Source organism: Rattus norvegicus, chromosome 12 (assembly GCF_021556685.1).
Source record: "Rattus norvegicus strain SHRSP/BbbUtx chromosome 12, alternate assembly SHRSP_T2T, whole genome shotgun sequence".
NCBI classification, from domain to species: domain Eukaryota; kingdom Metazoa; phylum Chordata; class Mammalia; order Rodentia; family Muridae; genus Rattus; species Rattus norvegicus.
Window position 1 is genome coordinate 7637454 of NC_141545.1, and position 23594 is coordinate 7661047.

The 23594-nt window shown below is 43.0% G+C and overlaps 10 pseudogenes; all 10 read right to left on the reverse strand.

Annotated features, from left to right (window-relative positions):
- Positions 1–861: 861 nt before the first annotated feature.
- LOC148002068 (5S ribosomal RNA) lies at positions 862–979 on the reverse strand (annotated as a pseudogene).
- A 2414-nt stretch (positions 980–3393) lies between these two features.
- LOC148002069 (5S ribosomal RNA) lies at positions 3394–3511 on the reverse strand (annotated as a pseudogene).
- Positions 3512–5828: 2317 nt separating this feature from the next.
- On the reverse strand, positions 5829–5946 carry LOC148002070 (5S ribosomal RNA; annotated as a pseudogene).
- Positions 5947–8344: 2398 nt separating this feature from the next.
- On the reverse strand, positions 8345–8462 carry LOC148002071 (5S ribosomal RNA; annotated as a pseudogene).
- Positions 8463–10787: 2325 nt separating this feature from the next.
- Positions 10788–10905, reverse strand: LOC148002072 (5S ribosomal RNA; annotated as a pseudogene).
- Positions 10906–13304: 2399 nt separating this feature from the next.
- Positions 13305–13422, reverse strand: LOC148002073 (5S ribosomal RNA; annotated as a pseudogene).
- Positions 13423–15840: 2418 nt separating this feature from the next.
- On the reverse strand, positions 15841–15958 carry LOC148002074 (5S ribosomal RNA; annotated as a pseudogene).
- A 2344-nt stretch (positions 15959–18302) lies between these two features.
- LOC148002075 (5S ribosomal RNA) lies at positions 18303–18420 on the reverse strand (annotated as a pseudogene).
- Positions 18421–20773: 2353 nt separating this feature from the next.
- Positions 20774–20891, reverse strand: LOC148002076 (5S ribosomal RNA; annotated as a pseudogene).
- Positions 20892–23232: 2341 nt separating this feature from the next.
- LOC148002077 (5S ribosomal RNA) lies at positions 23233–23350 on the reverse strand (annotated as a pseudogene).
- Positions 23351–23594: the final 244 nt, after the last annotated feature.

Genomic DNA, 23594 nt, shown 5'->3' on the forward strand with positions numbered 1-23594 from the left:
AAATAGTTCACTACACAATGGTTCAGTACTTTTTCTACCACAAATTCTTCAGGCTCAGCATCTTCAACTCTTTTACTCTTTCCATTCTGTTTTTTTTTCCCAATTTTTGCAATGTAGTTTTATTGGAGGCCATTTTTAAAATTTAATCGGAGACTTGAAGCGCGCTCAGATGCTCAGGGCCGCGGATTCTGCAGAGTCTCCCGCCTATGTGATTCAGCTCAGGCACATCCTAGAGGAGGGGTTCCTCTGACATTTTTAAAGTCTATTTTTAGGGTTGGGGATTTAACTCAGTCGTAGGGCACATGCCTAGCAAGCACAAGGCCCTGGGTTCGATCCTTAGCTCTGGGAAAGGAAAAAAAAAGGCAAAATAAAAGTTGTGAAGTCGGGCTGGAAGGATGGCTTAGTGGTTAAGAGCACTGACTGCTCTTCCAGAGGTTCTGAGTTCAAATCCCAGCAACGACATGGTGTCTCACAGCCATCTGTAGTGAGATCTGATGCCCTCTTCTGGTATGTCTGAAGACAGCTACAGTGTACTTATATATAAGAAATACATCTTTTTTAAAAAAGTTGTAAAGTCTATTTCTGTTTGTTGGTGTGGTTTGGTTTGTTTTGGGATGGGTTTTTTAAGGTTGCTTTGTTGTTTTGGTTTCTGTTGGTTTGTTACGCACATGGTCTCACTGTGTATCCCTGCTGTCCTGAAATCTCCTCCTGAGCTCCTGAGCTCCTGAGCTCCTGAGCTCCTGAGCTCCTGAGCTCCTGAGCTCCTGAGCTCCTGAGCTCCTGAGCTCCTGAGCTCCTGAGCTCCTGATTTTGATTGCCTGGCAAGAGCTCTACCACTGAGTTAAATCCCCAACCCCCAAAAGCCTACAGCACCCGGTATCCCAAGTGGTCTCCCATCCACGTACTAAGCATGCCCGACCCTGCTTAGCTTCCGAGATCAGACGAGATCGGGCGCGTTCCGGGTGGTATGGCTGTAGGCTCTTCTGACATTTTTTTAAGGAATATAAAACTATTCATTGACACAGCCAGAATACGTCAGATACATAGGTGAATGCGAGCAACAAACCAGTGAACTGAGTGCAGGACCCCAGTTGAAGAAATCAGAGAAAGGACTAAAAGAGCTTGAAGGGACTTGAGACCCCATATGAACAACACCTCCAACCAACCAGAGCTTCCAGGGACTAAACCACAGCAGGACTTAATGGCCAACATCAGCTCTAACCATGATTCTACTTCCACATCAAACAGATTCCATGAATCATAACCTTTTAGTACAGATTTTAACTTCCTACAAAGGAATGTTTCAACCAGAGGAACCTTTACACAGAACAGCTGACTCGGACCTGCCTCTGTAGATCAGCTGGCCTCTTAAATCACAGCTCCACCTGCCTCTAGAGTTCTGGCATTAAAGGTGCACACCACCACACTAGGCCAAGTCTTGTTGTTAAATCAAGCTACTACTTCGTTTAATTCCGTTTTCTGAAGGTGGAGTTGGTATGAAAATAAACTACTGTATTTATTTGATAATACATCAATTCTGATGGGCTTGCTTTTAAACTATCCAATACATTACAGACTCTGCTTAATCCGAAAGGTTATGGTATCAGGAAAATGGTCAGGCTGATGGCCTCTCATCAACCTGTGTTTTCACGTTCAGCTCTTTTGAGTATTAAAAGCAAGCTAAAACAGACAGGTTATGTAAGTGTTTTATGCATACACTGCATACAAACAAACGCGTGCGCGCGCGCACACACACACACACACACACACACACACAAACCAGAATGGTCCTTCTGTGTCCCAGTTAAAAATAAGTTCTGACTTGAGTCATGACTGTAAAATCTCCCCAGTGTTTAAGAAAAGCTGTTCTTCAAGCCGAGGAAATACAACATGGTGTCAAGTACTCTACTGTTACAGGAAGCAACTACAGAGAGCTCTCACTCGCTCAAAGGAGTCAGTGCCTTTTGACGCAGAACGAAAACCAAAAATCTCCCAACTACTGCCAATGCTTTCAAAACTAGCATATCAGACTTGATTTTCATCAGGATGCTCTTTGATCCACACTAGTAATTCAAAACCCAAGATCCAGATCATTCATATATATATATATTTTTATATACATATATATATAATATTGTGTATTTATATATGCAAACAATTATTGTACTTCATTTCGGTACAAGAATGCCAAATCAGCCACTCCTCATAGAAGGCGATGACAATCTGAGGCCACTTCATATTCGCCTCCTTTGCTTGTCAGCAGCATCTCTCTTCTTCGATTTGCTCTCATCGGATTCACTATCAGATAAAGATTTCCTTTTTGGACAATCGTTTTCTTTACCAGCTTTTCGAGAATGAAGAAGTGCTTCAATTAATTCTGGACAATCTAAATTTTCTCCTGGTACCCAAGTATTATCGGCATCTGTAAACCCCTTCCACTTCACGAAATAGTTCACTACACAATGGTTCAGTACTTTTTCTACCACAAATTCTTCAGGCTCAGCATCTTCAACTCTTTTACTCTTTCCATTCTGTTTTTTTTTCCCAATTTTTGCAATGTAGTTTTATTGGAGGCCATTTTTAAAATTTAATCGGAGACTTGAAGCGCGCTCAGATGCTCAGGGCCGCGGATTCTGCAGAGTCTCCCGCCTATGTGATTCAGCTCAGGCACATCCTAGAGGAGGGGTTCCTCTGACATTTTTAAAGTCTATTTTTAGGGTTGGGGATTTAACTCAGTCGTAGGGCACATGCCTAGCAAGCACAAGGCCCTGGGTTCGATCCTTAGCTCTGGGGAAGGAAAAAAAAGGCAAAATAAAAGTTGTGAAGTCGGGCTGGAAGGATGGCTTAGTGGTTAAGAGCACTGACTGCTCTTCCAGAGGTTCTGAGTTCAAATCCCAGCAACGACATGGTGTCTCACAGCCATCTGTAGTGAGATCTGATGCCCTCTTCTGGTGTGTCTGAAGACAGCTACAGTGTACTTATATATAAGAAATACATCTTTTTTAAAAAAGTTGTAAAGTCTATTTCTGTTTGTTGGTGTGGTTTGGTTTGTTTTGGGATGGGTTTTTTAAGGTTGCTTTGTTGTTTTGGTTTCTGTTGGTTTGTTACGCACATGGTCTCACTGTGTATCCCTGCTGTCCTGAAATCTCCTCCTGAGCTCCTGAGCTCCTGAGCTCCTGAGCTCCTGAGCTCCTGAGCTCCTGAGCTCCTGAGCTCCTGAGCTCCTGAGCTCCTGAGCTCCTGAGCTCCTGAGCTCCTGAGCTCCTGAGCTCCTGAGCTCCTGAGCTCCTGAGCTCCTGAGCTCCTGAGCTCCTGAGCTCCTGAGCTCCTGAGCTCCTGATTTTGATTGCCTGGCAAGAGCTCTACCACTGAGTTAAATCCCCAACCCCCAAAAGCCTACAGCACCCGGTATCCCAGGTGGTCTCCCATCCACGTACTAAGCATGCCCGACCCTGCTTAGCTTCCGAGATCAGACGAGATCGGGCGCGTTCCGGGTGGTATGGCTGTTGGCTCTTCTGACATTTTTTTAAGGAATATAAAACTATTCATTGACACAGCCAGAATACGGCAGATACATAGGTGAATGCGAGCAACAAACCAGTGAACTGAGCGCAGGACCCCAGTTGAAGAAATCAGAGAAAGGACTAAAAGAGCTTGAAGGGACTTGAGACCCCATATGAACACACCACCAACCAACCAGAGCTTCCAGGGACTAAACCACAGCAGGACTTAATGGCCAACATCAGCTCTAACCATGATTCCTCTTCCACATCAAACAGATTCCATGAATCATAACCTTTTAGTACAGATTTTAACTTCCTACAAAGGAATGTTTCAACCAGAGGAACCTTTACACAGAACAGCTGACTCGGACCTGCCTCTGTAGATCAGCTGGCCTCTTAAATCACAGCTCCACCTGCCTCTAGAGTTCTGGCATTAAAGGTGCACACCACCACACTAGGCCAAGTCTTGTTGTTAAATCAAGCTACTACTTCGTTTAATTCCGTTTTCTGAAGGTGGAGTTGGTATGAAAATAAACTACTGTATTTATTTGATAATACATCAATTCTGATGGGCTTGCTTTTAAACTATCCAATACATTACAGACTCTGCTTAATCCGAAAGGTTATGGTATCAGGAAAATGGTCAGGCTGATGGCCTCTCATCAACCTGTGTTTTCACGTTCAGCTCTTTTGAGTATTAAAAGCAAGCTAAAACAGACAGGTTATGTAAGTGTTTTATGCATACACTGCATACAAACAAACGCGCACACACACACACACACACACACACACAAACCAGAATGGTCCTTCTGTGTCCCAGTTAAAAATAAGTTCTGACTTGAGTCATGACTGTAAAATCTCCCCAGTGTTTAAGAAAAGCTGTTCTTCAAGCCGAGGAAATACAACATGGTGTCAAGTACTCTACTGTTACAGGAAGCAACTACAGAGAGCTCTCACTCGCTCAAAGGAGTCAGTGCCTTTTGACGCAGAACGAAAACCAAAAATCTCCCAACTACTGCCAATGCTTTCAAAACTAGCATATCAGACTTGATTTTCATCAGGATGCTCTTTGATCCACACTAGTAATTCAAAACCCAAGATCCAGATCATTCATATATATATATATATTTTTATATACATATATATATAATATTGTGTATTTATATATGCAAACAATTATTGTACTTCATTTCGGTACAAGAATGCCAAATCAGCCACTCCTCATAGAAGGCGATGACAATCTGAGGCCACTTCATATTCGCCTCCTTTGCTTGTCAGCAGCATCTCTCTTCTTCGATTTGCTCTCATCGGATTCACTATCAGATAAAGATTTCCTTTTTGGACAATCGTTTTCTTTACCAGCTTTTCGAGAATGAAGAAGTGCTTCAATTAATTCTGAACAATCTAAATTTTCTCCTGGTACCCAAGTATTATCGGCATCTGTAAACCCCTTCCACTTCACGAAATAGTTCACTACACAATGGTTCAGTACTTTTTCTACCACAAATTCTTCAGGCTCAGCATCTTCAACTCTTTTACTCTTTCCATTCTGTTTTTTTTTTCCCAATTTTTGCAATGTAGTTTTATTGGAGGCCATTTTTAAAATTTAATCGGAGACTTGAAGCGCGCTCAGATGCTCAGGGCCGCGGATTCTGCAGAGTCTCCCGCCTATGTGATTCAGCTCAGGCACATCCTAGAGGAGGGGTTCCTCTGACATTTTTAAAGTCTATTTTTAGGGTTGGGGATTTAACTCAGTCGTAGGGCACATGCCTAGCAAGCACAAGGCCCTGGGTTCGATCCTTAGCTCTGGGAAAGGAAAAAAAAAGGCAAAATAAAAGTTGTGAAGTCGGGCTGGAAGGATGGCTTAGTGGTTAAGAGCACTGACTGCTCTTCCAGAGGTTCTGAGTTCAAATCCCAGCAACGACATGGTGTCTCACAGCCATCTGTAGTGAGATCTGATGCCCTCTTCTGGTATGTCTGAAGACAGCTACAGTGTACTTATATATAAGAAATACATCTTTTTTAAAAAAGTTGTAAAGTCTATTTCTGTTTGTTGGTGTGGTTTGGTTTGTTTTGGGATGGGTTTTTTAAGGTTGCTTTGTTGTTTTGGTTTCTGTTGGTTTGTTACGCACATGGTCTCACTGTGTATCCCTGCTGTCCTGAAATCTCCTCCTGAGCTCCTGAGCTCCTGAGCTCCTGAGCTCCTGAGCTCCTGAGCTCCTGAGCTCCTGAGCTCCTGAGCTCCTGAGCTCCTGAGCTCCTGAGCTCCTGATTTTGATTGCCTGGCAAGAGCTCTACCACTGAGTTAAATCCCCAACCCCCAAAAGCCTACAGCACCCGGTATCCCAAGTGGTCTCCCATCCACGTACTAAGCATGCCCGACCCTGCTTAGCTTCCGAGATCAGACGAGATCGGGCGCGTTCCGGGTGGTATGGCTGTAGGCTCTTCTGACATTTTTTTAAGGAATATAAAACTATTCATTGACACAGCCAGAATACGTCAGATACATAGGTGAATGCGAGCAACAAACCAGTGAACTGAGCGCAGGACCCCAGTTGAAGAAATCAGAGAAAGGACTAAAAGAGCTTGAAGGGACTTGAGACCCCATATGAACAACACCACCAACCAACCAGAGCTTCCAGGGACTAAACCACAGCAGGACTTAATGGCCAACATCAGCTCTAACCATGATTCTACTTCCACATCAAACAGATTCCATGAATCATAACCTTTTAGTACAGATTTTAACTTCCTACAAAGGAATGTTTCAACCAGAGGAACCTTTACACAGAACAGCTGACTCGGACCTGCCTCTGTAGATCAGCTGGCCTCTTAAATCACAGCTCCACCTGCCTCTAGAGTTCTGGCATTAAAGGTGCACACCACCACACTAGGCCAAGTCTTGTTGTTAAATCAAGCTACTACTTCGTTTAATTCCGTTTTCTGAAGGTGGAGTTGGTATGAAAATAAACTACTGTATTTATTTGATAATACATCAATTCTGATGGGCTTGCTTTTAAACTATCCAATACATTACAGACTCTGCTTAATCCGAAAGGTTATGGTATCAGGAAAATGGTCAGGCTGATGGCCTCTCATCAACCTGTGTTTTCACGTTCAGCTCTTTTGAGTATTAAAAGCAAGCTAAAACAGACAGGTTATGTAAGTGTTTTATGCATACACTGCATACAAACAAACGCGTGCGCGCGCGCACACACACACACACACACACACACACACAAACCAGAATGGTCCTTCTGTGTCCCAGTTAAAAATAAGTTCTGACTTGAGTCATGACTGTAAAATCTCCCCAGTGTTTAAGAAAAGCTGTTCTTCAAGCCGAGGAAATACAACATGGTGTCAAGTACTCTACTGTTACAGGAAGCAACTACAGAGAGCTCTCACTCGCTCAAAGGAGTCAGTGCCTTTTGACGCAGAACGAAAACCAAAAATCTCCCAACTACTGCCAATGCTTTCAAAACTAGCATATCAGACTTGATTTTCATCAGGATGCTCTTTGATCCACACTAGTAATTCAAAACCCAAGATCCAGATCATTCATATATATATATATTTTTATATACATATATATATAATATTGTGTATTTATATATGCAAACAATTATTGTACTTCATTTCGGTACAAGAATGCCAAATCAGCCACTCCTCATAGAAGGCGATGACAATCTGAGGCCACTTCATATTCGCCTCCTTTGCTTGTCAGCAGCATCTCTCTTCTTCGATTTGCTCTCATCGGATTCACTATCAGATAAAGATTTCCTTTTTGGACAATCGTTTTCTTTACCAGCTTTTCGAGAATGAAGAAGTGCTTCAATTAATTCTGGACAATCTAAATTTTCTCCTGGTACCCAAGTATTATCGGCATCTGTAAACCCCTTCCACTTCACGAAATAGTTCACTACACAATGGTTCAGTACTTTTTCTACCACAAATTCTTCAGGCTCAGCATCTTCAACTCTTTTACTCTTTCCATTCTGTTTTTTTTTCCCAATTTTTGCAATGTAGTTTTATTGGAGGCCATTTTTAAAATTTAATCGGAGACTTGAAGCGCGCTCAGATGCTCAGGGCCGCGGATTCTGCAGAGTCTCCCGCCTATGTGATTCAGCTCAGGCACATCCTAGAGGAGGGGTTCCTCTGACATTTTTAAAGTCTATTTTTAGGGTTGGGGATTTAACTCAGTCGTAGGGCACATGCCTAGCAAGCACAAGGCCCTGGGTTCGATCCTTAGCTCTGGGGAAGGAAAAAAAAGGCAAAATAAAAGTTGTGAAGTCGGGCTGGAAGGATGGCTTAGTGGTTAAGAGCACTGACTGCTCTTCCAGAGGTTCTGAGTTCAAATCCCAGCAACGACATGGTGTCTCACAGCCATCTGTAGTGAGATCTGATGCCCTCTTCTGGTGTGTCTGAAGACAGCTACAGTGTACTTATATATAAGAAATACATCTTTTTTAAAAAAGTTGTAAAGTCTATTTCTGTTTGTTGGTGTGGTTTGGTTTGTTTTGGGATGGGTTTTTTAAGGTTGCTTTGTTGTTTTGGTTTCTGTTGGTTTGTTACGCACATGGTCTCACTGTGTATCCCTGCTGTCCTGAAATCTCCTCCTGAGCTCCTGAGCTCCTGAGCTCCTGAGCTCCTGAGCTCCTGAGCTCCTGAGCTCCTGAGCTCCTGAGCTCCTGAGCTCCTGAGCTCCTGAGCTCCTGAGCTCCTGAGCTCCTGAGCTCCTGAGCTCCTGAGCTCCTGAGCTCCTGAGCTCCTGAGCTCCTGAGCTCCTGATTTTGATTGCCTGGCAAGAGCTCTACCACTGAGTTAAATCCCCAACCCCCAAAAGCCTACAGCACCCGGTATCCCAGGTGGTCTCCCATCCACGTACTAAGCATGCCCGACCCTGCTTAGCTTCCGAGATCAGACGAGATCGGGCGCGTTCCGGGTGGTATGGCTGTTGGCTCTTCTGACATTTTTTTAAGGAATATAAAACTATTCATTGACACAGCCAGAATACGGCAGATACATAGGTGAATGCGAGCAACAAACCAGTGAACTGAGCGCAGGACCCCAGTTGAAGAAATCAGAGAAAGGACTAAAAGAGCTTGAAGGGACTTGAGACCCCATATGAACACACCACCAACCAACCAGAGCTTCCAGGGACTAAACCACAGCAGGACTTAATGGCCAACATCAGCTCTAACCATGATTCCTCTTCCACATCAAACAGATTCCATGAATCATAACCTTTTAGTACAGATTTTAACTTCCTACAAAGGAATGTTTCAACCAGAGGAACCTTTACACAGAACAGCTGACTCGGACCTGCCTCTGTAGATCAGCTGGCCTCTTAAATCACAGCTCCACCTGCCTCTAGAGTTCTGGCATTAAAGGTGCACACCACCACACTAGGCCAAGTCTTGTTGTTAAATCAAGCTACTACTTCGTTTAATTCCGTTTTCTGAAGGTGGAGTTGGTATGAAAATAAACTACTGTATTTATTTGATAATACATCAATTCTGATGGGCTTGCTTTTAAACTATCCAATACATTACAGACTCTGCTTAATCCGAAAGGTTATGGTATCAGGAAAATGGTCAGGCTGATGGCCTCTCATCAACCTGTGTTTTCACGTTCAGCTCTTTTGAGTATTAAAAGCAAGCTAAAACAGACAGGTTATGTAAGTGTTTTATGCATACACTGCATACAAACAAACGCGCACACACACACACACACACACACACACAAACCAGAATGGTCCTTCTGTGTCCCAGTTAAAAATAAGTTCTGACTTGAGTCATGACTGTAAAATCTCCCCAGTGTTTAAGAAAAGCTGTTCTTCAAGCCGAGGAAATACAACATGGTGTCAAGTACTCTACTGTTACAGGAAGCAACTACAGAGAGCTCTCACTCGCTCAAAGGAGTCAGTGCCTTTTGACGCAGAACGAAAACCAAAAATCTCCCAACTACTGCCAATGCTTTCAAAACTAGCATATCAGACTTGATTTTCATCAGGATGCTCTTTGATCCACACTAGTAATTCAAAACCCAAGATCCAGATCATTCATATATATATATATATTTTTATATACATATATATATAATATTGTGTATTTATATATGCAAACAATTATTGTACTTCATTTCGGTACAAGAATGCCAAATCAGCCACTCCTCATAGAAGGCGATGACAATCTGAGGCCACTTCATATTCGCCTCCTTTGCTTGTCAGCAGCATCTCTCTTCTTCGATTTGCTCTCATCGGATTCACTATCAGATAAAGATTTCCTTTTTGGACAATCGTTTTCTTTACCAGCTTTTCGAGAATGAAGAAGTGCTTCAATTAATTCTGAACAATCTAAATTTTCTCCTGGTACCCAAGTATTATCGGCATCTGTAAACCCCTTCCACTTCACGAAATAGTTCACTACACAATGGTTCAGTACTTTTTCTACCACAAATTCTTCAGGCTCAGCATCTTCAACTCTTTTACTCTTTCCATTCTGTTTTTTTTTTCCCAATTTTTGCAATGTAGTTTTATTGGAGGCCATTTTTAAAATTTAATCGGAGACTTGAAGCGCGCTCAGATGCTCAGGGCCGCGGATTCTGCAGAGTCTCCCGCCTATGTGATTCAGCTCAGGCACATCCTAGAGGAGGGGTTCCTCTGACATTTTTAAAGTCTATTTTTAGGGTTGGGGATTTAACTCAGTCGTAGGGCACATGCCTAGCAAGCACAAGGCCCTGGGTTCGATCCTTAGCTCTGGGAAAGGAAAAAAAAAGGCAAAATAAAAGTTGTGAAGTCGGGCTGGAAGGATGGCTTAGTGGTTAAGAGCACTGACTGCTCTTCCAGAGGTTCTGAGTTCAAATCCCAGCAACGACATGGTGTCTCACAGCCATCTGTAGTGAGATCTGATGCCCTCTTCTGGTATGTCTGAAGACAGCTACAGTGTACTTATATATAAGAAATACATCTTTTTTAAAAAAGTTGTAAAGTCTATTTCTGTTTGTTGGTGTGGTTTGGTTTGTTTTGGGATGGGTTTTTTAAGGTTGCTTTGTTGTTTTGGTTTCTGTTGGTTTGTTACGCACATGGTCTCACTGTGTATCCCTGCTGTCCTGAAATCTCCTCCTGAGCTCCTGAGCTCCTGAGCTCCTGAGCTCCTGAGCTCCTGAGCTCCTGAGCTCCTGAGCTCCTGAGCTCCTGAGCTCCTGAGCTCCTGAGCTCCTGAGCTCCTGATTTTGATTGCCTGGCAAGAGCTCTACCACTGAGTTAAATCCCCAACCCCCAAAAGCCTACAGCACCCGGTATCCCAAGTGGTCTCCCATCCACGTACTAAGCATGCCCGACCCTGCTTAGCTTCCGAGATCAGACGAGATCGGGCGCGTTCCGGGTGGTATGGCTGTAGGCTCTTCTGACATTTTTTTAAGGAATATAAAACTATTCATTGACACAGCCAGAATACGTCAGATACATAGGTGAATGCGAGCAACAAACCAGTGAACTGAGCGCAGGACCCCAGTTGAAGAAATCAGAGAAAGGACTAAAAGAGCTTGAAGGGACTTGAGACCCCATATGAACAACACCACCAACCAACCAGAGCTTCCAGGGACTAAACCACAGCAGGACTTAATGGCCAACATCAGCTCTAACCATGATTCTACTTCCACATCAAACAGATTCCATGAATCATAACCTTTTAGTACAGATTTTAACTTCCTACAAAGGAATGTTTCAACCAGAGGAACCTTTACACAGAACAGCTGACTCGGACCTGCCTCTGTAGATCAGCTGGCCTCTTAAATCACAGCTCCACCTGCCTCTAGAGTTCTGGCATTAAAGGTGCACACCACCACACTAGGCCAAGTCTTGTTGTTAAATCAAGCTACTACTTCGTTTAATTCCGTTTTCTGAAGGTGGAGTTGGTATGAAAATAAACTACTGTATTTATTTGATAATACATCAATTCTGATGGGCTTGCTTTTAAACTATCCAATACATTACAGACTCTGCTTAATCCGAAAGGTTATGGTATCAGGAAAATGGTCAGGCTGATGGCCTCTCATCAACCTGTGTTTTCACGTTCAGCTCTTTTGAGTATTAAAAGCAAGCTAAAACAGACAGGTTATGTAAGTGTTTTATGCATACACTGCATACAAACAAACGCGTGCGCGCGCGCACACACACACACACACACACACACACACAAACCAGAATGGTCCTTCTGTGTCCCAGTTAAAAATAAGTTCTGACTTGAGTCATGACTGTAAAATCTCCCCAGTGTTTAAGAAAAGCTGTTCTTCAAGCCGAGGAAATACAACATGGTGTCAAGTACTCTACTGTTACAGGAAGCAACTACAGAGAGCTCTCACTCGCTCAAAGGAGTCAGTGCCTTTTGACGCAGAACGAAAACCAAAAATCTCCCAACTACTGCCAATGCTTTCAAAACTAGCATATCAGACTTGATTTTCATCAGGATGCTCTTTGATCCACACTAGTAATTCAAAACCCAAGATCCAGATCATTCATATATATATATATTTTTATATACATATATATAATATTGTGTATTTATATATGCAAACAATTATTGTACTTCATTTCGGTACAAGAATGCCAAATCAGCCACTCCTCATAGAAGGCGATGACAATCTGAGGCCACTTCATATTCGCCTCCTTTGCTTGTCAGCAGCATCTCTCTTCTTCGATTTGCTCTCATCGGATTCACTATCAGATAAAGATTTCCTTTTTGGACAATCGTTTTCTTTACCAGCTTTTCGAGAATGAAGAAGTGCTTCAATTAATTCTGGACAATCTAAATTTTCTCCTGGTACCCAAGTATTATCGGCATCTGTAAACCCCTTCCACTTCACGAAATAGTTCACTACACAATGGTTCAGTACTTTTTCTACCACAAATTCTTCAGGCTCAGCATCTTCAACTCTTTTACTCTTTCCATTCTGTTTTTTTTTTTCCCAATTTTTGCAATGTAGTTTTATTGGAGGCCATTTTTAAAATTTAATCGGAGACTTGAAGCGCGCTCAGATGCTCAGGGCCGCGGATTCTGCAGAGTCTCCCGCCTATGTGATTCAGCTCAGGCACATCCTAGAGGAGGGGTTCCTCTGACATTTTTAAAGTCTATTTTTAGGGTTGGGGATTTAACTCAGTCGTAGGGCACATGCCTAGCAAGCACAAGGCCCTGGTTTCGATCCTTAGCTCTGGGGAAGGAAAAAAAAAGGCAAAATAAAAGTTGTGAAGTCGGGCTGGAAGGATGGCTTAGTGGTTAAGAGCACTGACTGCTCTTCCAGAGGTTCTGAGTTCAAATCCCAGCAACGACATGGTGTCTCACAGCCATCTGTAGTGAGATCTGATGCCCTCTTCTGGTGTGTCTGAAGACAGCTACAGTGTACTTATATATAAGAAATACATCTTTTTTAAAAAAGTTGTAAAGTCTATTTCTGTTTGTTGGTGTGGTTTGGTTTGTTTTGGGATGGGTTTTTTAAGGTTGCTTTGTTGTTTTGGTTTCTGTTGGTTTGTTACGCACATGGTCTCACTGTGTATCCCTGCTGTCCTGAAATCTCCTCCTGAGCTCCTGAGCTCCTGAGCTCCTGAGCTCCTGAGCTCCTGAGCTCCTGAGCTCCTGAGCTCCTGAGCTCCTGAGCTCCTGAGCTCCTGAGCTCCTGAGCTCCTGAGCTCCTGAGCTCCTGAGCTCCTGAGCTCCTGAGCTCCTGAGCTCCTGAGCTCCTGAGCTCCTGATTTTGATTGCCTGGCAAGAGCTCTACCACTGAGTTAAATCCCCAACCCCCAAAAGCCTACAGCACCCGGTATCCCAGGTGGTCTCCCATCCACGTACTAAGCATGCCCGACCCTGCTTAGCTTCCGAGATCAGACGAGATCGGGCGCGTTCCGGGTGGTATGGCTGTAGGCTCTTCTGATATTTTTTTAAGGAATATAAAACTATTCATTGACACAGCCAGAATACGGCAGATACATAGGTGAATGCGAGCAACAAACCAGTGAACTGAGCGCAGGACCCCAGTTGAAGAAATCAGAGAAAGGACTAAAAGAGCTTGAAGGGACTTGAGACCCCATATGAACAACAACACCAACCAACCAGAGCTTCCAGGGACTAAACCACAGCAGGACTTAATGGCCAACATCAGCTCTAACCATGATTCTACTTCCACATCAAACAGATTCCATGAATCATAACCTTTTAGTACAGATTTTAACTTCCTACAAAGGAATGTTTCAACCAGAGGAACCTTTACACAGAACAGCTGACTCGGACCTGCCTCTGTAGATCAGCTGGCCTCTTAAATCACAGCTCCACCTGCCTCTAGAGTTCTGGCATTAAAGGTGCACACCACCACACTAGGCCAAGTCTTGTTGTTAAATCAAGCTACTACTTCGTTTAATTCCGTTTTCTGAAGGTGGAGTTGGTATGAAAATAAACTACTGTATTTATTTGATAATACATCAATTCTGATGGGCTTGCTTTTAAACTATCCAATACATTACAGACTCTGCTTAATCCGAAAGGTTATGGTATCAGGAAAATGGTCAGGCTGATGGCCTCTCATCAACCTGTGTTTTCACGTTCAGCTCTTTTGAGTATTAAAAGCAAGCTAAAACAGACAGGTTATGTAAGTGTTTTATGCATACACTGCATACAAACAAACGCGCGCGCACACACACACACACACACACACACACACACACACACACAAACCAGAATGGTCCTTCTGTGTCCCAGTTAAAAATAAGTTCTGACTTGAGTCATGACTGTAAAATCTCCCCAGTGTTTAAGAAAAGCTGTTCTTCAAGCCGAGGAAATACAACATGGTGTCAAGTACTCTACTGTTACAGGAAGCAACTACAGAGAGCTCTCACTCGCTCAAAGGAGTCAGTGCCTTTTGACGCAGAACGAAAACCAAAAATCTCCCAACTACTGCCAATGCTTTCAAAACTAGCATATCAGACTTGATTTTCATCAGGATGCTCTTTGATCCACACTAGTAATTCAAAACCCAAGATCCAGATCATTCATATATATATATATATATATTTTTATATACATATATATAATATTGTGTATTTATATATGCAAACAATTATTGTACTTCATTTCGGTACAAGAATGCCAAATCAGCCACTCCTCATAGAAGGCGATGACAATCTGAGGCCACTTCATATTCGCCTCCTTTGCTTGTCAGCAGCATCTCTCTTCTTCGATTTGCTCTCATCGGATTCACTATCAGATAAAGATTTCCTTTTTGGACAATCGTTTTCTTTACCAGCTTTTCGAGAATGAAGAAGTGCTTCAATTAATTCTGAACAATCTAAATTTTCTCCTGGTACCCAAGTATTATCGGCATCTGTAAACCCCTTCCACTTCACGAAATAGTTCACTACACAATGGTTCAGTACTTTTTCTACCACAAATTCTTCAGGCTCAGCATCTTCAACTCTTTTACTCTTTCCATTCTGTTTTTTTTTTTTCCCAATTTTTGCAATGTAGTTTTATTGGAGGCCATTTTTAAAATTTAATCGGAGACTTGAAGCGCGCTCAGATGCTCAGGGCCGCGGATTCTGCAGAGTCTCCCGCCTATGTGATTCAGCTCAGGCACATCCTAGAGGAGGGGTTCCTCTGACATTTTTAAAGTCTATTTTTAGGGTTGGGGATTTAACTCAGTCGTAGGGCACATGCCTAGCAAGCACAAGGCCCTGGGTTCGATCCTTAGCTCTGGGGAAGGAAAAAAAAAGGCAAAATAAAAGTTGTGAAGTCGGGCTGGAAGGATGGCTTAGTGGTTAAGAGCACTGACTGCTCTTCCAGAGGTTCTGAGTTCAAATCCCAGCAACGACATGGTGTCTCACAGCCATCTGTAGTGAGATCTGATGCCCTCTTCTGGTGTGTCTGAAGACAGCTACAGTGTACTTATACATAAGAAATACATCTTTTTTAAAAAAGTTGTAAAGTCTATTTCTGTTTGTTGGTGTGGTTTGGTTTGTTTTGGGATGGGTTTTTTAAGGTTGCTTTGTTGTTTTGGTTTCTGTTGGTTTGTTACGCACATGGTCTCACTGTGTATCCCTGCTGTCCTGAAATCTCCTCCTGAGCTCCTGAGCTCCTGAGCTCCTGAGCTCCTGAGCTCCTGAGCTCCTGAGCTCCTGAGCTCCTGAGCTCCTGAGCTCCTGAGCTCCTGAGCTCCTGAGCTCCTGAGCTCCTGAGCTCCTGAGCTCCTGAGCTCCTGAGCTCCTGAGCTCCTGAGCTCCTGAGCTCCTGAGCTCCTGATTTTGATTGCCTGGCAAGAGCTCTACCACTGAGTTAAATCCCCAACCCCCAAAAGCCTACAGCACCCGGTATCCCAGGTGGTCTCCCATCCACGTACTAAGCATGCCCGACCCTGCTTAGCTTCCGAGATCAGACGAGATCGGGCGCGTTCCGGGTGGTATGGCTGTAGGCTCTTCTGACATTTTTTTAAGGAATATAAAACTATTCATTGACACAGCCAGAATACGTCAGATACATAGGTGAATGCGAGCAACAAACCAGTGAACTGAGCGCAGGACCCCAGTTGAAGAAATCAGAGAAAGGACTAAAAGAGCTTGAAGGGACTTGAGACCCCATATGAACAACAACACCAACCAACCAGAGCTTCCAGGGACTAAACCACAGCAGGACTTAATGGCCAACATCAGCTCTAACCATGATTCTACTTCCACATCAAACAGATTCCATGAATCATAACCTTTTAGTACAGATTTTAACTTCCTACAAAGGAATGTTTCAACCAGAGGAACCTTTACACAGAACAGCTGACTCGGACCTGCCTCTGTAGATCAGCTGGCCTCTTAAATCACAGCTCCACCTGCCTCTAGAGTTCTGGCATTAAAGGTGCACACCACCACACTAGGCCAAGTCTTGTTGTTAAATCAAGCTACTACTTCGTTTAATTCCGTTTTCTGAAGGTGGAGTTGGTATGAAAATAAACTACTGTATTTATTTGATAATACATCAATTCTGATGGGCTTGCTTTTAAACTATCCAATACATTACAGACTCTGCTTAATCCGAAAGGTTATGGTATCAGGAAAATGGTCAGGCTGATGGCCTCTCATCAACCTGTGTTTTCACGTTCAGCTCTTTTGAGTATTAAAAGCAAGCTAAAACAGACAGGTTATGTAAGTGTTTTATGCATACACTGCATACAAACAAACGCGCGCGCACACACACACACACACACACACACACACACACACAAACCAGAATGGTCCTTCTGTGTCCCAGTTAAAAATAAGTTCTGACTTGAGTCATGACTGTAAAATCTCCCCAGTGTTTAAGAAAAGCTGTTCTTCAAGCCGAGGAAATACAACATGGTGTCAAGTACTCTACTGTTACAGGAAGCAACTACAGAGAGCTCTCACTCGCTCAAAGGAGTCAGTGCCTTTTGACGCAGAACGAAAACCAAAAATCTCCCAACTACTGCCAATGCTTTCAAAACTAGCATATCAGACTTGATTTTCATCAGGATGCTCTTTGATCCACACTAGTAATTCAAAACCCAAGATCCAGATCATTCATATATATATATTTTTATATACATATATATATATAATATTGTGTATTTATATATGCAAACAATTATTGTACTTCATTTCGGTACAAGAATGCCAAATCAGCCACTCCTCATAGAAGGCGATGACAATCTGAGGCCACTTCATATTCGCCTCCTTTGCTTGTCAGCAGCATCTCTCTTCTTCGATTTGCTCTCATCGGATTCACTATCAGATAAAGATTTCCTTTTTGGACAATCGTTTTCTTTACCAGCTTTTCGAGAATGAAGAAGTGCTTCAATTAATTCTGAACAATCTAAATTTTCTCCTGGTACCCAAGTATTATCGGGATCTGTAAACCCCTTCCACTTCACGAAATAGTTCACTACACAATGGTTCAGTACTTTTTCTACCACAAATTCTTCAGGCTCAGCATCTTCAACTCTTTTACTCTTTCCATTCTGTTTTTTTTTTCCCAATTTTTGCAATGTAGTTTTATTGGAGGCCATTTTTAAAATTTAATCGGAGACTTGAAGCACGCTCAGATGCTCAGGGCCGCGGATTCTGCAGAGTCTCCCGCCTATGTGATTCAGCTCAGGCACATCCTAGAGGAGGGGTTCCTCTGACATTTTTAAAGTCTATTTTTAGGGTTGGGGATTTAACTCAGTCGTAGGGCACATGCCTAGCAAGCACAAGGCCCTGGGTTCGATCCTTAGCTCTGGGGAAGGAAAAAAAAAGGCAAAATAAAAGTTGTGAAGTCGGGCTGGAAGGATGGCTTAGTGGTTAAGAGCACTGACTGCTCTTCCAGAGGTTCTGAGTTCAAATCCCAGCAACGACATGGTGTCTCACAGCCATCTGTAGTGAGATCTGATGCCCTCTTCTGGTGTGTCTGAAGACAGCTACAGTGTACTTATATATAAGAAATACATCTTTTTTAAAAAAGTTGTAAAGTCTATTTCTGTTTGTTGGTGTGGTTTGGTTTGTTTTGGGATGGGTTTTTTAAGGTTGCTTTGTTGTTTTGGTTTCTGTTGGTTTGTTACGCACATGGTCTCACTGTGTATCCCTGCTGTCCTGAAATCTCCTCCTGAGCTCCTGAGCTCCTGAGCTCCTGAGCTCCTGAGCTCCTGAGCTCCTGAGCTCCTGAGCTCCTGAGCTCCTGAGCTCCTGAGCTCCTGAGCTCCTGAGCTCCTGAGCTCCTGATTTTGATTGCCTGGCAAGAGCTCTACCACTGAGTTAAATCCCCAACCCCCAAAAGCCTACAGCACCCGGTATCCCAGGTGGTCTCCCATCCACGTACTAAGCATGCCCGACCCTGCTTAGCTTCCGAGATCAGACGAGATCGGGCGCGTTCCGGGTGGTATGGCTGTAGGCTCTTCTGATATTTTTTTAAGGAATATAAAACTATTCATTGACACAGCCAGAATACGGCAGATACATAGGTGAATGCGAGCAACAAACCAGTGAACTGAGCGAAGGACCCCAGTTGAAGAAATCAGAGAAAGGACTAAAAGAGCTTGAAGGGACTTGAGACCCCATATGAACAACAACACCAACCAACCAGAGCTTCCAGGGACTAAACCACAGCAGGACTTAATGGCCAACATCAGCTCTAACCATGATTCTACTTCCACATCAAACAGATTCCATGAATCATAACCTTTTAGTACAGATTTTAACTTCCTACAAAGGAATGTTTCAACCAGAGGAACCTTTACACAGAACAGCTGACTCGGACCTGCCTCTGTAGATCAGCTGGCCTCTTAAATCACAGCTCCACCTGCCTCTAGAGTTCTGGCATTAAAGGTGCACACCACCACACTAGGCCAAGTCTTGTTGTTAAATCAAGCTACTACTTCGTTTAATTCCGTTTTCTGAAGGTGGAGTTGGTATGAAAATAAACTACTGTATTTATTTGATAATACATCAATTCTGATGGGCTTGCTTTTAAACTATCCAATACATTACAGACTCTGCTTAATCCGAAAGGTTATGGTATCAGGAAAATGGTCAGGCTGATGGCCTCTCATCAACCTGTGTTTTCACGTTCAGCTCTTTTGAGTATTAAAAGCAAGCTAAAACAGACAGGTTATGTAAGTGTTTTATGCATACACTGCATACAAACAAACGCGCGCACACACACACACACACACACACACACACACACACAAACCAGAATGGTCCTTCTGTGTCCCAGTTAAAAATAAGTTCTGACTTGAGTCATGACTGTAAAATCTCCCCAGTGTTTAAGAAAAGCTGTTCTTCAAGCCGAGGAAATACAACATGGTGTCAAGTACTCTACTGTTACAGGAAGCAACTACAGAGAGCTCTCACTCGCTCAAAGGAGTCAGTGCCTTTTGACGCAGAACGAAAATCAAAAATCTCCCAACTACTGCCAATGCTTTCAAAACTAGCATATCAGACTTGATTTTCATCAGGATGCTCTTTGATCCACACTAGTAATTCAAAACCCAAGATCCAGATCATTCATATATATATATATATATATATATATATATATATTTATATACATATATATATAATATTGTGTATTTATATATGCAAACAATTATTGTACTTCATTTCGGTACAAGAATGCCAAATCAGCCACTCCTCATAGAAGGCGATGACAATCTGAGGCCACTTCATATTCGCCTCCTTTGCTTGTCAGCAGCATCTCTCTTCTTCGATTTGCTCTCATCGGATTCACTATCAGATAAAGATTTCCTTTTTGGACAATCGTTTTCTTTACCAGCTTTTCGAGAATGAAGAAGTGCTTCAATTAATTCTGAACAATCTAAATTTTCTCCTGGTACCCAAGTATTATCGGCATCTGTAAACCCCTTCCACTTCACGAAATAGTTCACTACACAATGGTTCAGTACTTTTTCTACCACAAATTCTTCAGGCTCAGCATCTTCAACTCTTTTACTCTTTCCATTCTGTTTTTTTTTTTCCCAATTTTTGCAATGTAGTTTTATTGGAGGCCATTTTTAAAATTTAATCGGAGACTTGAAGCGCGCTCAGATGCTCAGGGCCGCGGATTCTGCAGAGTCTCCCGCCTATGTGATTCAGCTCAGGCACATCCTAGAGGAGGGGTTCCTCTGACATTTTTAAAGTCTATTTTTAGGGTTGGGGATTTAACTCAGTCGTAGGGCACATGCCTAGCAAGCACAAGGCCCTGGGTTCGATCCTTAGCTCTGGGGAAGGAAAAAAAAAGGCAAAATAAAAGTTGTGAAGTCGGGCTGGAAGGATGGCTTAGTGGTTAAGAGCACTGACTGCTCTTCCAGAGGTTCTGAGTTCAAATCCCAGCAACGACATGGTGTCTCACAGCCATCTGTAGTGAGATCTGATGCCCTCTTCTGGTGTGTCTGAAGACAGCTACAGTGTACTTATATATAAGAAATACATCTTTTTTAAAAAAGTTGTAAAGTCTATTTCTGTTTGTTGGTGTGGTTTGGTTTGTTTTGGGATGGGTTTTTTAAGGTTGCTTTGTTGTTTTGGTTTCTGTTGGTTTGTTACGCACATGGTCTCACTGTGTATCCCTGCTGTCCTGAAATCTCCTCCTGAGCTCCTGAGCTCCTGAGCTCCTGAGCTCCTGAGCTCCTGAGCTCCTGAGCTCCTGAGCTCCTGAGCTCCTGAGCTCCTGAGCTCCTGAGCTCCTGAGCTCCTGATTTTGATTGCCTGGCAAGAGCTCTACCACTGAGTTAAATCCCCAACCCCCAAAAGCCTACAGCACCCGGTATCCCAGGTGGTCTCCCATCCACGTACTAAGCATGCCCGACCCTGCTTAGCTTCCGAGATCAGACGAGATCGGGCGCGTTCCGGGTGGTATGGCTGTAGGCTCTTCTGATATTTTTTTAAGGAATATAAAACTATTCATTGACACAGCCAGAATACGGCAGATACATAGGTGAATGCGAGCAACAAACCAGTGAACTGAGCGAAGGACCCCAGTTGAAGAAATCAGAGAAAGGACTAAAAGAGCTTGAAGGGACTTGAGACCCCATATGAACAACAACACCAACCAACCAGAGCTTCCAGGGACTAAACCACAGCAGGACTTAATGGCCAACATCAGCTCTAACCATGATTCTACTTCCACATCAAACAGATTCCATGAATCATAACCTTTTAGTACAGATTTTAACTTCCTACAAAGGAATGTTTCAACCAGAGGAACCTTTACACAGAACAGCTGACTCGGACCTGCCTCTGTAGATCAGCTGGCCTCTTAAATCACAGCTCCACCTGCCTCTAGAGTTCTGGCATTAAAGGTGCACACCACCACACTAGGCCAAGTCTTGTTGTTAAATCAAGCTACTACTTCGTTTAATTCCGTTTTCTGAAGGTGGAGTTGGTATGAAAATAAACTACTGTATTTATTTGATAATACATCAATTCTGATGGGCTTGCTTTTAAACTATCCAATACATTACAGACTCTGCTTAATCCGAAAGGTTATGGTATCAGGAAAATGGTCAGGCTGATGGCCTCTCATCAACCTGTGTTTTCACGTTCAGCTCTTTTGAGTATTAAAAGCAAGCTAAAACAGACAGGTTATGTAAGTGTTTTATGCATACACTGCATACAAACAAACGCGCGCACACACACACACACACACACACACACACACACACAAACCAGAATGGTCCTTCTGTGTCCCAGTTAAAAATAAGTTCTGACTTGAGTCATGACTGTAAAATCTCCCCAGTGTTTAAGAAAAGCTGTTCTTCAAGCCGAGGAAATACAACATGGTGTCAAGTACTCTACTGTTACAGGAAGCAACTACAGAGAGCTCTCACTCGCTCAAAGGAGTCAGTGCCTTTTGACGCAGAACGAAAATCAAAAATCTCCCAACTACTGCCAATGCTTTCAAAACTAGCATATCAGACTTGATTTTCATCAGGATGCTCTTTGATCCACACTAGTAATTCAAAACCCAAGATCCAGATCATTCATATATATATATATATATATATATATATATTTATATACATATATATATAATATTGTGTATTTATATATGCAAACAATTATTGTACTTCATTTCGGTACAAGAATGCCAAATCAGCCACTCCTCATAGAAGGCGATGACAATCTGAGGCCACTTCATATTCGCCTCCTTTGCTTGTCAGCAGCATCTCTCTTCTTCGATTTGCTCTCATCGGATTCACTATCAGATAAAGATTTCCTTTTTGGACAATCGTTTTCTTTACCAGCTTTTCGAGAATGAAGAAGTGCTTCAATTAATTCTGAACAATCTAAATTTTCTCCTGGTACCCAAGTATTATCGGCATCTGTAAACCCCTTCCACTTCACGAAATAGTTCACTACACAATGGTTCAGTACTTTTTCTACCACAAATTCTTCAGGCTCAGCATCTTCAACTCTTTTACTCTTTCCATTCTGTTTTTTTTTTTCCCAATTTTTGCAATGTAGTTTTATTGGAGGCCATTTTTAAAATTTAATCGGAGACTTGAAGCGCGCTCAGATGCTCAGGGCCGCGGATTCTGCAGAGTCTCCCGCCTATGTGATTCAGCTCAGGCACATCCTAGAGGAGGGGTTCCTCTGACATTTTTAAAGTCTATTTTTAGGGTTGGGGATTTAACTCAGTCGTAGGGCACATGCCTAGCAAGCACAAGGCCCTGGGTTCGATCCTTAGCTCTGGGGAAGGAAAAAAAAAGGCAAAATAAAAGTTGTGAAGTCGGGCTGGAAGGATGGCTTAGTGGTTAAGAGCACTGACTGCTCTTCCAGAGGTTCTGAGTTCAAATCCCAGCAACGACATGGTGTCTCACAGCCATCTGTAGTGAGATCTGATGCCCTCTTCTGGTGTGTCTGAAGACAGCTACAGTGTACTTATATATAAGAAATACATCTTTTTTAAAAAAGTTGTAAAGTCTATTTCTGTTTGTTGGTGTGGTTTGGTTTGTTTTGGGATGGGTTTTTTAAGGTTGCTTTGTTGTTTTGGTTTCTGTTGGTTTGTTACGCACATGGTCTCACTGTGTATCCCTGCTGTCCTGAAATCTCCTCCTGAGCTCCTGAGCTCCTGAGCTCCTGAGCTCCTGAGCTCCTGAGCTCCTGAGCTCCTGAGCTCCTGAGCTCCTGAGCTCCTGAGCTCCTGAGCTCCTGATTTTGATTGCCTGGCAAGAGCTCTACCACTGAGTTAAATCCCCAACCCCCAAAAGCCTACAGCACCCGGTATCCCAGGTGGTCTCCCATCCACGTACTAAGCATGCCCGACCCTGCTTAGCTTCCGAGATCAGACGAGATCGGGCGCGTTCCGGGTGGTATGGCTGTAGGCTCTTCTGATATTTTTTTAAGGAATATAAAACTATTCATTGACACAGCCAGAATACGGCAGATACATAGGTGAATGCGAGCAACAAACCAGTGAACTGAGCGAAGGACCCCAGTTGAAGAAATCAGAGAAAGGACTAAAAGAGCTTGAAGGGACTTGAGACCCCATATGAACAACAACACCAACCAACCAGAGCTTCCAGGGACTAAACCACAGCAGGACTTAATGGCCAACATCAGCTCTAACC